The 14,367-nt window shown below is 42.7% G+C and overlaps 1 protein-coding gene across 6 annotated transcripts in view; it reads left to right on the forward strand.

The window, feature by feature from the left end:
* LOC308477259 (uncharacterized protein) overlaps window positions 1-10,758 on the forward strand; it is a 198,026-nt gene extending 187,268 nt beyond the window's left edge. For 5 of the 6 annotated variants that reach the window (XR_013986405.1, XR_013986406.1, XR_013986408.1 and 2 more), the window contains 2 exons: window positions 8,846-9,060; window positions 9,977-10,758. The gene's annotated coding sequence lies outside the window, so the exon portion shown is untranslated. Of the gene's footprint in view, window positions 1-8,845; window positions 9,917-9,976 lie in introns of those variants that run through there. The other variant, XR_013986414.1, reaches the window with a different exon arrangement.
* Window positions 10,759-14,367: the final 3,609 nt, after the last annotated feature.

Here is a 14,367-nt window from a genome sequence, read left to right on the forward strand (position 1 = left end):
TTAGAACTATCTAGGTTTTTGAGTCTTCCTGTAATGATTTCTATTGTATTAGCAGTTCCCCAATGGAGTTTTGAGATTTGGCAGCGAAGGACAAGGCCAGCAAAAACAGGATAGACGTATTAGCTCAGGATTTGCTTTAAAAGGTCAACTAAAAGTGCTATAAATAATTTATAATAATGATTAAATAATGAAATTGGTCAGTGTGATTAAATTTTAGAGAGGTCCTGGAAGGGTTTAGGGATGACTACAATTTTAGAATGTTGCCATGTTCAGGGCAAGGTAGTTCTTCTAATGTGCCATGAAAAAGCCATGCCAGATAAGGAAAGGATTGAGATATTTCTAAATAAATGAGCTATGTAACCATCTGCATGGTTGTCTGCAGGTGAGGCACTCCTCATCCACCAAATCCTAAATTTACGTGAGGGTTACGTTCCAAGGCACTGTTCACATATGTGAAATTGTGTATAATTGAAGCATCCATTGACAAAGCCTGAAAACACCCTCTAAACCTCTGGAAAACTTAGAAAAGCTCTTTTAAAAACCAGCAGCCCTACCAGACAGGCAGTAATGGTGGCAATGTGGCACTCAGTCTTCCTCATAATTGGAAGACGATTTGAAGTGCAGTAGACCGGTACGGCAAAGTCTGGGTCAGATGCACTTGTGGGGCTGGTGGTGTCTTGCCACTGAACATGATGATGGGCAGATGGTACAGATGGTCAGGACATGCTTGGGGAGCCTCCTGGTCCACTGATACAGCTTCAACATGGTTGCGTCATCTGCATATCTGCATAGCTGAGGTTGTTGATATTTCGTCCTGCAATCTTAATTCCGGCTTGGGATTCATCCAGCCCAGCCTTTCGCATGATGAATTCTGCATATAAGTTAAATAAGCAGGGAGACAATATACAGCCTTGTCGTACTCCTTTCCCAATTTTGAACCAATCAGTTGTTCCATATCCAGTTCTAACTGTAGCTTCTTGTCCCACATAGAGATTTCTCAGGAGACAGATGAGGTGATCAGGCACTCCCATTTCTTTAAGAACTTGCCATAGTTTGCTGTGGTCGACACAGTCAAAGGCTTTTGCATAGTCAATGAAGCAGAAGTAGATGTCTTTCTGGAACTCTCTAGCTTTCTCCATAATCCAGCGCATGTTTGCAATTTGGTCTCTGGTTCCTCTGCCCCTTTGAAATTCAGCTTGCACTTCTGGGAGTTCTCGGTCCACATACTGCTTGAGCCTTCCTTGTAGAATTTTAAGCATAACCTTGCTAGCGTGTGCAATGAGTGCAATTGTGCGGTAGTTGGAGCATTCTTTGGCACTGTCCTTCTTTGGGATTGGGATGTAGACTGATCTTCTCCAATCCTCTGGCCACTGCTGAGTTTTCCAAACTTGCTGGCATATTGAGTGTCTTTGTCCATGGAGTTTTCTTAGCAGGGATACTGGAGTAGCTTGCCGGTTCCTCCTCCAGGTGGATCACGTTTGGTCAAAACTCTCCACTATGACCTGCCCATCTTGGGTGGCCCTGCACGGCATAGCTCATAGCTTCTCTGAGTTATTCAAGCCCCTTTGCCACGACATGAAGGGGATCATACAAGTAGCAGCACCCAATATTTCTGCCTCAAAAGAGACAGAAAGTACCCAGGTACAGGCAGGGCAGGGCATGAGAACATCCCAAATGAAAATAGTCAGGCAGTACAGTACTGTCAGTGCTGTACAGCTTGAATGACGGGTGGGGGGGGGGATAGATATGGGGAGCTACATATTGAAAGCAACTGCACTATCAGATGTGTTACTGGACTCCTACAAAAAGTTATGACTTCAGGCATGAAAGTACAGTTGCAAGATTATTTCACCATGCATAGCTTTCTAAATACTCTCCTTGGTGACTATGATCTACTGTTTTGAAAGGACCTGTATGTTACTGCATTTTATTTCCCCAGCCAGTCATATGAGGGGTACAGGTCATATTCATTACCAAAGTTTGCACCAAGAACAAAGACTTCAGTTGTCCTGTTGCTTGCAGATACCAGTCGGGCCTAGTTAATCTTTCTCTTCACTTTGCTGGATGGGTATTGTAGGTTTCCAAATGCTTGATACAATTCCTTCTGATCGTTTTTGAATGAAAGACTGGAGCAAATATGTCTTTTTATGCGGTTAGGCTGTAGACACGTATTTGGAGGCGTGTTAGGGCTTCTCCAGACAACCTGCTTATTATGCATTCATCCTGAATTGCTTTTCAGATCACTTATGGTGATTTTTAAAAAATTTTGTACAACTTATATGCCAAAATGGCTTATGTATATGTCTTCCTTTGTGTCATTCACTCATTCCACATTTTTCAGTGCATTCTCCCATAACTTTCCTACCTGCAGAAAGCCATTTTTAATGCATTTGTTGCATTAGGGCAAGGCAGTGCTTTAATTAACTTTAATGGCACAAGCCTTAATTTTCAGGATGTGCTTGAATAATCTTATTTTTGAGGCACTCTTTTTAAAAATGTTTTTTATTAAAGATTTTGTGGGGTTACAGAAGTGCATATATCGTTTCCATTTTCAGATCATAAAGTTCTTTCAACAGTTCAGCTGTATTCAATGTGAGACTTTGAGGTTGTATACAGTATAGGTTTGGGGAAAAAGAGGGTTGGGAAGAAAGAGCAAAGGTGGGAGAGAAAGGGGGTAATAAACTTCTGTTCTTTTACATGGTACGTGTGTGAGGTTTTTGTGTCAGTGTCACATGGGTAGGTTCTCTTTCTATTCATTTATTTGTTTTCATTGGCACTGAGAGATTAGGATGCCCAGAGGATGGTTAGTTGTCTACAGTTGACTGCAGTGAGTTCTGTTTGCCGGTGGGGTGGGCTAGTTGGGTCAAGTTAGCCATATCAATTCATATGCTGTCAGTGGGTTCTTCTTGTTGTCCTGTTGGGCTGTGTGTGTAAGAAAGGGGAGCAGCACCAGGGTGAAGTCATCCTCTCTCTTTTTTTACTCCTGTGTTAGTTTCAGTTTGTTGGTTAGCTTTTCTACTAAGCTGTTTACCCTACTATTTGGTACCAGTGGTTCATGTTCACTCCTGACGGGTCCCTTCAGTGTCTAGCTATGATGCTCCTGGCTGCTGAGAGTAGATAGGTTATAAGCTCTTTGTGGTGTGAGTGTGTGCTATTGTCTTGGAAAATATTCAATAGAGCTAGTTCTGGGGTGGCTTCTAATACCTGTTGAGTTATTTTGCATACTTCTTATAGGACTGATGTCCAAAAAGGGCTGCATTTTGGGGCAATCCCACCACAAGTGGATGCATGTGCTTGTAGAGGCACAGCCTCTTCAGCATGTTTTTGATGTTCCTGAGTGTTATCAACGCCAACATATATGGTGTTAGGTTAGATAAGTTTCAAGGTGAGTGCCCTTCTTTTGGCTGAGATGAAGATAAAAGGAGGTTTAGACCACAGTCGTTGTTTTTTGATTGAGTTGAGGGGATTTGTGGGATTTTGGAGCAGCGCTTTTTATATTGTAGATACAGTCCCCTTGCCATGTCCCTCTGCTGTCAGCAGAAGGTTTTCAAGGGCCTAGTGGCTGCTGTTTTTACTGCTGGGTTGTTTAAGAAGGCATGCAGTTGAGAGTGGGTTAGCCAGGACATTTGGTTGTCCCCTAGTTTGTCTTGTATTTATTGTGTTGGTATGCGTTTATTATTTTTGTAGAAGTCTGTGGCAATATAAACCTTTGGCTTGCCAAGTTTTCATTTGGAAGTTTTGGGCTGCATGATCGAATAGTGGGTGGTGGCCCAGGAGGGTTAATGGGGATGGGGTTGGAACAGTTTTCCACCTTTTTCCTTCCATGCTTAAAGCATGGTCTGTGTGAACCTTTTAGTGTTGTGGGGATTTTCCTTAGTTTGTTTTCATAGAATCATAGAATCATAGAGTTGGAAAAGACCACAAGGGCCATCGAGTCCAACCCCCTGCCAAGCAGGAAACACCATCAGAGGAGTTTTAGAGGAGTTGGTATGGTGTGGTGGGGGTATTTTCGATTGTGTCTATCTCCCTGTTTCCTTTCGTCTTCTAGGATGTATGGGATTATGTGGCACATTTGGTTGGCAATGTAGTATAGTCCTATATTGGGAATTCCCCCATCCTTCTTCTGAGGAGGGAAGGTGCAGGTATTTGGAGCTTATTCCTGGCAGTTTTTTCTGCCATTAGCAGAGTTGGGTTGGGGAAATCCAAACTGAAAGGGTTTGGAATAGGTAGGTTAATTTTGGGATGGTGATCATTTTGATCATGACTATTTAGTCTGAGGGGGTGAAGTTGGACTTCAGGTATTTATTAATTTCTTGCCACAGGGGATTGTAGTTTTGGAGGTTTAGTTTGTTGAGGTTTCTGGTTATTTGTACCCCTGAGTATCTGAATATGGTTCAGCAGAGCTTTATTTTTATGATGTAGGTGAATTCTTTTTGGATATGAGGGAGGGTGTTGAAACATATAGCCTCAGATTTTGCAAAGTTCACCTGTGGGGCTGACACCATTGTGAAGAATGATTGCTGTGGTTGTGAGGTCTGGTGTCATGACCATCACTTAGTTTATAGGTTTTGCCTTTTATTCCCACTCCCTTGATGTTGAGGGCTGCCCAGAGTCGGATTGCCAGGGGTTCCAGGGCCAGGATGAATAGGAAGGGGGGCAGTGGGCATCCTTGTTTTGTGCCTCTTTGGATTGCTATGGTATTGGAGTCCATATTGTTAATTCTGCATTTTGCTGAGGCTTGGGAGTAAATTTGTTTGAGGGTTTGTAGGCGGTTGGGGCAAAATGTCATGTTGGCTAATACTGCTATTAGGTATTTCCATTCCAGACAATCAAATGCTTTGAGGATGTCCAAGGACATAACTATCAGTGGGAGTTTGGTTGTTTTGCTATGTTCAATCAGGTTCAGTAATTTCCTAATGGGATCTTTTATGTTGCGGCCAGGGACAAAGCCAGCCTGGTCCGGGGCTACTAATTTGTGTAGGAAAATTTTATGCGGTTAGCCAAGATTGATGTGAATATCTTGTAGTCTTGATTTATCAATGAGATTGGGCAGTATGATTCTACTTTGAGACTATCTTTGACTGGTTTGGGGATTTTGAGGCACTCTTTGAGTGCTAGCAGTATAAAACTTGACAACCCCAGTATTTTGGAGATGAGACAGGCCATTTGATTGTGACTCTTATCTTCTCAGCTACATACTCTTGAAATTTTGGTTCAAAAAAGAGCCCCCTCTGATCAAAGTTTTTAAAGTGTAGTTTGGGGATAGCCCATGCAATGCCTTCCGTAAGTTGTTGGACTCCATCATCCCTGACTGTTATTGTCCATGCTGCCTAGGACGGATGGGAAGTTCCAGATGTAGCAGATGCCGAGACCTTTGAAAACAACAGAAAGGCTGAAGCAACCCAGTTAGAAGGGCAGGGTTGAAATAATAAAATTATTATTATTGCTTTATTATTATAGCTTCAAGGTACTGTAGTTAGCATTTAGAGTAAATCTTAGACATCTCAGATTGCATGTTGATATGGTGTGTAATCCAGCAGTTGTGTCCTGAACATGAATGGAAGGGAAAACTACAGGCTGGAAAGCAGGTTTTAGTACACACAATCATGTATGGGAGAACATGGATGTAGGCTAGAGAAACTTTTGATGGTGTTTTCAGATCTTTGCCTGCTACTCCAGTACACTGTGAGTCAGAGAGAGAGTGTGTACATGTGTTTTCACGTGACTCATGACAAGTTTAAACAGATTTCATGTCAAAACATTTTTTTGCTGATGTAGCACATTGGTGCATTGAGCAGCTAATTGCTGCTCATTTGTTTGTAAGATTGTTTTATGACACCTAGTGGTCATTGTGCTGGTATTTCCGACTATTGTAATTATTACTGGACTCATATTCTAGACTAGAAGTTTTTACTCATAGTAGTTTTGTACTAGTCAGTTTCGTGCAGTTTATGGGCTAAGACTGAGCTACTTGGGAAGTCCAAAGTTTGACTCCCCCTGCTATGAACTCTCTAGCTGGCCCAAGGCAAGCTGCTTTAACTCTACTTCTGCCTCAGCAACTGTGGCACAGGACTAATTATACTTGCTTGCTTTGCTTGAAATGTTCTATATTAATACTGTATTACTGTTATGCATACTACAAGTTTTCAAATGGCAGGAGTCCAGGATAGAATTTCCAGAAAATCCTGACAATTTCAAATAAATGTAAAAGCCAAGTGAAAGTAAATGTCCTGTAGGCACCAGGTGAAGACGTTCCTCTTTAACCAGACCTTTGGGTGATTATTATCTGATGCCCTTTTACATGTGTTGTGGAAGCGGGGGAATATTGGTTTTTGTTAAGTATTTTGTGCTTTGTATAATATAATTTTATGTTGTTAACTGCCCTGAGATCTACAGGTATAGGCCGGTATGCAAATTTAATAAATAATTATAACAATGATACTAATTCTCCTTTCCATCATCTACAAGAAACAGACATATATACTGCCACAAGTGTGAACAGTGAAAGCAACTCTAAACATTTCTGTAATTTCCTGCTGGACATCATAGAATCTTAATTTTCTGACTATATTTATGCTGTAGGTGGGAAATGCACGAACATTTTACTGTTATTTGATTGTTTGTTTGTTTGTTTGTTTATATAGCATGGACAATGTATATAGAGCTTTACAGACAAAGTGAGACAGAGGCAGATACAGAGAGAACAGCCCATTCTAAGAAGTTTGCATCCTTTTTTCCTAAAACATATAAATGTTCATATAAAAACATGCACTCATTATCATTGTTACTAGAAGAGAGAAAGTTTCATAGAATCCTAGAATCTTAGAGTTGGAAGGCACCCAAGGGTGCCTTCTCCCCTGCAATGCAGCTAAGGCATCCATGACGTTTGGCATACGGTGATTGGGTATAAATAGTTGGAAAGAAAACTGCATAGATGGAGAACAGTATACACAACAGTAGCAGTTTTTCTTTTTCTGCTTATTCTATTTATGGGTTTTTCCCTCTAAATTAAAATTGAGGAGGCTTTCCAGTTATAAGCAGAGCAGTCCTAATCCCTGGACTGCCTTGCTGGAGGGGGTTGAGGTGCCGCAGAGGCTCCAAATGGGCCCACTCAAAGCGCTGCAGAGCACAGGCCACCACAGGCTGCGTTCCCACTTTCTGTAGCCAGGAGTAGGACCATGCCTCTGATGGAGCCAAGGCTGACTGATTTCCCACTGATTTCCCTCGTCAGCTGGAACCAGCAGGGCTCTGGACGCCACAGAGAATCCACCTCTCTAATGCCAGCTGGGAGGATGCTTAAGAACTTGGAGTCACAATCAAAAACAAAGCAAAAGAGTAACAGTTCAAAAATGAAAACTGTAGTTTTAAGAAGCTGAAAAACATTATCCAAGAAGGCATGATTTAAAAGGGGGGGGGGGAGTTTTGACATGTGTAGCCGGAAATACTGGAAACTCTGAGCACTGGAGACCTTCTTTTGAAAGGCAGTTCTGGAAGATGAGGCAGGGTTGCTGGTGAGGAGGCTGTGCCCATGTCTCCTGCGGGCATCATAGAGCAGTATGTGGGACCTCAAGGCCAGGACCCTTCCTGAAGACCAAAGTGGGTCACGGCCTCTTTCTTTAAGCTGCTCTTTTTGATTCTGCATATGCACTATTAGTAGCTGGGGGCGGGTACCCAATCCATCTTCATGGCTGTGTACCACATCCCTGGTTAGCAAACCAGCAGCAGCGCTTGAGATTGGAGCTGGGATTGTCTTCTTCCCATCACCATCCTCCACTTGGCCAGTTGATTGGTGCCATCACCAGTACTATGTGCACACATCCCTCATCAAGACCACTGAAATTAAAGAGAAGTTAGTCACTTCTGTGGGGGCAGCTTCTGAACAGGAAATCCTGTAAAACATAGCGCAGTAAAGTGCACCTTCAGTTCTGAGTCGAGTTTCCATTTTTCCGTGCTTTTCTTAGCTGATCGTCGTAACGGTTCCCTTGCTACTTTCACTTATGTAAAATTAGAGCCCTCAGCAAAAGCATCATGAATAATTGACACTGAGAATAGCATGCTGTTGAGCACCATGGCAGCAGCGATCTGCTTGCTTTCTGACACTTTGAAGCCTTTGTTTCACTCCATTAATGAAGGTTTAACTACATAAAAGCTTTATACTGTGAGTTAAAGACACACATACTCCATTTCAGACTAACAGAATAGTTTTTTAAAAAAATGGAAATCACTGGAAAGCAGCATCCCTACTGCAGTTGAGTTACAGTCCTGTCTCACAAAGTGCTCTTTTGTTACGTGCTTTGCAGGCTCTCTCTGCGCCTCCAGGTGGCTGGATCTCAGACATTTGCACTAGGCCCAAACACCCAGGGTTTGCATCCCTTATTTCATCTTGCTCAATGCTATGGTCCTGTTATATGTTACTTCTGACTACCAGGATGTTGTGTTATTTTAAAACTGCTGTGTGGTGAAAACTTGATAGATTTGGAAATAGCAACTTATATAATTAGCAACTTGAAGGCAGCAGTCCTTGCTAGGGGGCAGTTCCCACTGTACAGACTGTGGCTTTCTTATGAGTTTTATGCATTGGGCTAGATAAATAATTTAAATGGTTTCTCTAACTCTTTTGTAATCCTTGGCTCGGTTTCATTCATGGCCCACTGGATATCCAAAAGGTGTATGACTTCTACAAAATTGTCTGAAACCTCTTCTTAGTCCTCGCTCTGCTTGGCCCCTTTTTTTTCTTGTCAGGTAGTGTACACAAAGCCTTACTTTGAATTGTTATTTAAGGTGATTGTTTTTCTTCCTCAATACATTTCCCATCTCTCTTTCTTTCTTTCTCTTCTCCCCTCAGGTTTCTTATCCATCCCAAAAATTGGCTTGGTACCGCTTTCGGAACTCAGACCATCTGGTAGCCATCACAGCCTCCTGTTGAGATCATGGAAACTGGTTCCGCCATGCTGCTGCTGCCACTGCCTCCCTCAGCTGCACATGTCACATTTCAGCACCATGCGGCGGTGGGCATAAAGCCCATTGGCACTAACACAGCAAAGCAACGGAGGAGCACAGGTAAGAGGGTCCTGGAAAAATTATAAGGCCCCAATCCAGCCACAGTCAAGTACTTCTGGTTTCACTGAAATCATTTTCACTGATTTCAGTTCCAGAGCTGAGCACATGCTTTAACTCTTGCTCAGACACATTTGTACATGCATACGCAGAGAGAGAGAAATTGGTGGGAATTAAAAGCTCTTATCTTCGACTGGATTGCTCCCCATTTAAATCCTGTCCCATTTTATTTGGAAACAATCTGCTTCAATAGACTGGGTATAAGGAATTATTCCGTATGAGAAAAAGGATAGAGGGTCTTCTCTGTGGGCCTGGCTTTCAGACTGTAAACTCAACTAGCCTCTCTGAATCCTATCTTGACCTCACAGAGCTAGACCAAAGCAGCCTGGCTCTACTTGTTCAGAACTATGAAAGGCCCCTTCTTACAGGCAAGGGAAGGTGGAAGAGATTGAAGACATCAGGGTTTGCCTCAGACTTTAGTAGTCCCTCTGCCCCCAACACTGATTTGAAGTTTTGCCAAGATTTGCTATAACCCCTGCCACCCTTAGGCCCCCCACCCCACCCCAAACTGCTGCTACCAGTTGACTTCTCCTGGACATCCTCACCGAAGTGTAGGGTGACACTGCTTGGGTCCCATCCACTGCAGGTAACCACTATGTTGTAAAGGTAAAGGACCCCTGACAGGTAAGTCCAGTCGCAGACGACTCTGGGCTTGCAGCGCTCATCTCGCTTTACAGGCTGAGGGAGCCAGCATTTGTCCACAGACAGCTTTCCGGGTCGTGTGGCCAGCATGACTAAACCTCTTCTGGTGCAACAGAACACCGAAACCAGAGCAGCGCACAGAAACACTGTTTACTTTCCCGCCAGAGCAGTACCTATTAATCTACTTGCACTTTTTTGCATGCTTTCAAACTGCTAGGTTGACAGGAGCTGGTACTGAGCAACGGGAGCTCCCCCCGTCGCGGGGATTCGAACTGCCGACCTTCTGATCGGCAAGCCCAAGACCCACTCATCTGGTGCCAGCTTACTTGGAGGAGTTTGTCAAGACGCATTTGGACAGGATACCTACCACATGATGGGTTCCCACTCCAGGTGGTTGTTGATGATGGTCAGGCAAATACCATTACCCTTGATCCCTTCTAAAATTAACCAAGATGACACTAGACTTACTTTTGCATATTACAGTGTAAGAGGTTTTAACATTGGCACTATAACTCATGAGATGCATGCATGTATGTATTTAATATGCCTGGTATAAGAAATTTAAATAGCAGCCATGGGAGGGCTGGGGAGGGAGAACTCAAACACACACACACACACACACACACACACACACACACACACACTCTGGTGCAGCAGTCTTGATGGGGGAAGGAAATTCCCAATGCTGCTGCCCCCCCCGGCAGACTGGAAGCTGCCATTGGCTGGTGATTTTTTTTAAAATGAAAGGTTGACAGCCCTGTTTATGGCCATATAATTATAATTTTTTATGAAGCTTCTGATCCTGGCAGTTGTTATCCTTTGGGGTTGTATATCTCTCCTACCTTAAAACTGTCATTTTTCCTATTACATAACAAAAATAGCTGGCTTGGTGCCTTTTGAGGAGAGACTGTTGAGGTGTTTATTACCATCAGTCCCCCTCTCCCAAAGTGCAAGGGCGTTGTTCACTCAGCACTGAAACTGCTGGGAATGGAGGTGGGGGAATAGATCTCTGATGGACTCCGTACGTGCCGCTTTGGTTTATTAAGCAACATTTTAACCAGTTAAAATAAATTTACAAGCATTTATAAAATCCCAAAAGTAATTGGTTTTCACCCTTGAGCAAAAACATTTCATAACAGGCACATTAAGCATTAATGTAACCAAACCTTTTTATTGTTGACAACCACAGGACAATCATGTGTAAGACTAACAGTTTGTAGTTAATATTTATGATGGAGCTTATGACTCACCTGTGGAGCAATTAAGTGCTGCTCTTAAAGACTGAGGTTTGGGGTTTTTTTACAAAAAAAAAAGTATTTTCTGCATGCCCGTGTGAATCTCCTGCAACTTTAGTACATTCTTGCTTTAAACACTGATCTTTCTAAACATTGTACATTATTCTGCTGAACGGATAACAGACATGTTAATTATTGTTGAGTTTATACTTCTAAAGACCGTTGTATGTCTGGGTCAGACCGGATAATATCAGTACATCAGAACAGCACATTAAACCCCAAATTATCAGATCAGCTGAGGTCAGCAGATGAGACATACACACACACCTGTGGGTGACAGTACACATTATCAAAAAATGTGAGAGTGGCAACCCCATGTCAAGACCCATGTATCAAACAACAACATGTTAACTGACTGGGTGTCCTTGAGACTTTCCCTGTCCTAGCCCTACATCATTGGCGCCTGCCGGCAGTGAAATGCTCCGCATAAAGTTTCTCAGGATACTAGTAAATCATATTTCATGATTTCATATTGGGGTAGCCCATACGCTGTCTTGCAATGTTGCTGGACTCTTTCCACCATTCCTGTCCCTGGGCCTGATGGGATTTTGACTCCAACAACATGTTTCTAAGCTCTGGGATGGAATTTGGCAGAGGACTGTTATTTTTTATCTAGCCCAGAGTTTCTGATAACATGTAATTCTGCCTTGCATAATGCCACACAAATGGTTCTTCATGTTTTCAGAGGGTTTGGTCCTTACAGATTAGGTCAGGCTGACATGGAGTCAGGGTGGTGTAGTGGTTAGAGAGTTGAACTAGGACTGGGAAGGCCAAAAAATCAAAGCGCCATTTGGCCATGAAGCTCACGAGGTGACTTTGGGCCACCCACATTTTCTCAATCTAACTACTTCACAGAATTGTTGTGGAGATAAAATGAGAGCTGAAAACTATGTACACCTTGAGCTTCCTGGAGGAAGGGTGGAATCTAAATGCAACAGATAAATACCATACACATCTGGGAATTAATGAATCATTAGAGCAATCACTGCATTGGTCATAAAGAAAGATGGGATCTTTTGACACCTTTTGTTTGATGAATTGTGTTGGCACAGTAGCATGCCTTGATAGTTGCATTGAAGATGCCTTTATTAAGCAGTAGAGCACAAGCTTTGCACACAGAAGGACCCAGATTCAGCCCATGCTGTCTCCAGTTAAAGGGTATCAAGCAGCAGTACGTGGAAAGACTCTGAGATCTTCCAGAGCAGATGCCAAAATGGGAAGATAGAGGTAGACAAAATGGAGCTTTAATGTATGCATTAGTTTTGGCCCAGTATGGTTCTGGCATCTCTTTCAGATGCTGAACATAGTCTTTAAAGCTTGCTTCTATATGAATTAATAAAATAAATTCAGGGTGACTTGTGTGGGGTGCCATCTCGGTTGGGGCATCACAGTGTTCAGAAAATTATCAGGCCCCCTGGCTGATATATTATTAAGAATGGGCTTTGTGTAGCCTCCAGTAGGTAAACACCCACTGACCAAGGCTGGTGGTGCCTGGCCAGACCCCAACAGCTCCATGCCCTGTGCATAGAATGCAGGATATTAACCCATGTTAGTCATACATACATACTTTAAGTTAAATGTCAGGTTATAAATAATAAAGATTCACTACCTGGATTACTACCAACAATAAAAGCTAAAGTATGATTGTTATAAATGTGGAATTTGTAGAATATTCCTAAAAGATTGTATTGTGTCTAAACTAGTAATGCACTGATTAGCAACACCATTAATTTTTCCTCCCTCTAGAGATCTTTTTTGTCTTGCAGGTTACTATAATTCAACCCAGGGATTTGTTGGACCTCATCTGCATCAGAGTGAGACTGTCCTTTGGGGTGAGGTAGTAGGTTGTATAGTTTTAGGGTTATACCCTGCCTGTCAGATAACTATACAATCTACTGTCTTTCCTGAAGTGGCTGTGATAGCGGCACAGGACGTTCCATCACCGTATCAGGAAACAACATATGTTACTGATGCATACGAATGTATGGGACAGGAGAGCGGAACCTTAAAGTATTTGAATCAGCCCATCCATTGACCTCGTTGAGCCAAGGACATGATTCAAGGGCCTAACACACCAACCAGATAATGTCCTCTTACTGAGTTGTACTTGATAAGGGTAGCCTCTGTGTCTAGGTGTACACATTTTGACTAACCAAACAGTATGGTCTTCTTTAAAATGTTTTGCAAAAAAAATAACTCTTGTGGAATAGAGCATCTTTCTTTAGTACAGTAGTTCCATAGGAAGTTTGCACAGATCACAATATCCTCCAAATGTAAATTACAGCACTACTTGGCCACTACAGGTTTCTAGTTGAGACAGGAATAGACCCGTTTGGCAGGTGGCAGTGAAGAAGAGGAGAGGGCCCATTTGGTTATCAGAGGGTGCTGCGATGTGGCAGCAGAGGTAAAGTATAGACCAAGACCACATGGTAGGAAAATCCCACACAATAGACCTGGAGTGGTGACTCATGAGTGGAAGCAGAAGGCATTGCAAGGCTGCTGCTAATCCTGAGGAGTGACTAGGAGGTGGGGAAAGGGCTGGTGGACATAGGAAGGAGAGCATGAGGCCAGTGCCGTACTGCAACACCTGGAGAATGGCCAGCAGCACTAAATACAGGTATAGCCTAGTGGAATGAGCACCATCATCCCCTCTTTGGCTCTGTTAGATTCCTTGAACAGCAGCCCCTGGTTGTCACCCAGTGGAAATGGCAGCCTTGCCTTTCACTCCAAATACATTTATGCATCACCACATGCAAGACTCTCTCTCTTAATTGTGGAAGCAAAAGCCAAGAAGTAGCTGTGTTCTATCAACGCCACCCAGTGCTCTGGCAGGATGAGGTAGTAGGTTGTGTGGTTTCAGGGTAGTGATTTTGCCCCAATCAGGAGATAACTATACAACCTACTGCCTTCCCTGAGGAGCAGCTTTGCAGCTTGCCCAGAAAACCCATTTCACTTTCAAGTAGACAATCCATGCAACAGTCCTCCCAAAGTATCTTGAGAACTGTATGATTATGCTGGGAATTCTGTGTTGGAGAACCACTACCCCCACCTAAAAATGCAATCCCCAAGGACAATATGACTTTTAAGCCAGCTTCAATCTATGAAATGGGACAGTATAAATTAGAGAAGATGTTATGGTCATCTCCAGAGTAAACCTATATGTGAAAATAGTATTATTTGGGATTTTATATTTAGAGTTTATATAATTTTATGCCTGTCAATTAATTCATATTTTAGAAAAAGATCTTATTTATCTCATAAGTTCAATAAAATGTTTTGGGCTGTAACAAATTTGCCTTAAGTGTCAATTGAG

Source organism: Podarcis pityusensis (genome assembly GCF_964106645.2).
Source record: "Podarcis pityusensis genome assembly, chromosome: 5".
Classification (NCBI taxonomy): Eukaryota; Metazoa; Chordata; class Lepidosauria; order Squamata; family Lacertidae; genus Podarcis; species Podarcis pityusensis.